At 45.3% G+C, this 411-nt stretch overlaps 1 long non-coding RNA gene across 3 annotated transcripts in view; it reads right to left on the reverse strand.

Annotated features, from left to right (window-relative positions):
• Positions 1-411, reverse strand: part of LOC116186486 — an 18,893-nt gene that overhangs the window by 16,950 nt on the left and 1,532 nt on the right. The gene's annotated exons all lie outside the window — the stretch shown is intronic.

The following is a 411-nucleotide window of genomic DNA, read 5'->3' on the forward strand; positions in this document are numbered from 1 at the left end:
CGAGTTCCCGCGCAAAATAGAAATTGGTCCCACCCGTGATAAAAGTTTCTTCGTTACCGACCTATATATCTCACCTAATCGATCATCCAACGAGAAGATCGTTAGAACGCGACGAGAGTGGAGCGAAAGGAACGCCGATCGAATCCACCGATCACGCCACGAAGTAAATCAAACGCGAACGTGAACACAAAAATGAACACGAAATGGAAGAGAAAGAGGAGAAGGAGGAGGAGGAGGAAGAAGAAGAAGAAGAAGAAGAAGAAAAGAAAAAGAAGGAACGAAAAAAAAGTCAAGGGAGAAACGAAGTGCGCGCGTGAGATATGTTACATGGCACTGGCAAGAAGATGCCACAACATGGGAGGGAGAGGGGAGAGAGAGAAAAAAGCGAAACGAAGGGGAAAAAAAAAAAAG

This window comes from Apis dorsata, unplaced genomic scaffold, assembly GCF_000469605.1.
Source record: "Apis dorsata unplaced genomic scaffold, Apis dorsata 1.3 scaffold_772, whole genome shotgun sequence".
In the NCBI taxonomy this organism is placed as follows: Eukaryota; Metazoa; Arthropoda; class Insecta; order Hymenoptera; family Apidae; genus Apis; species Apis dorsata.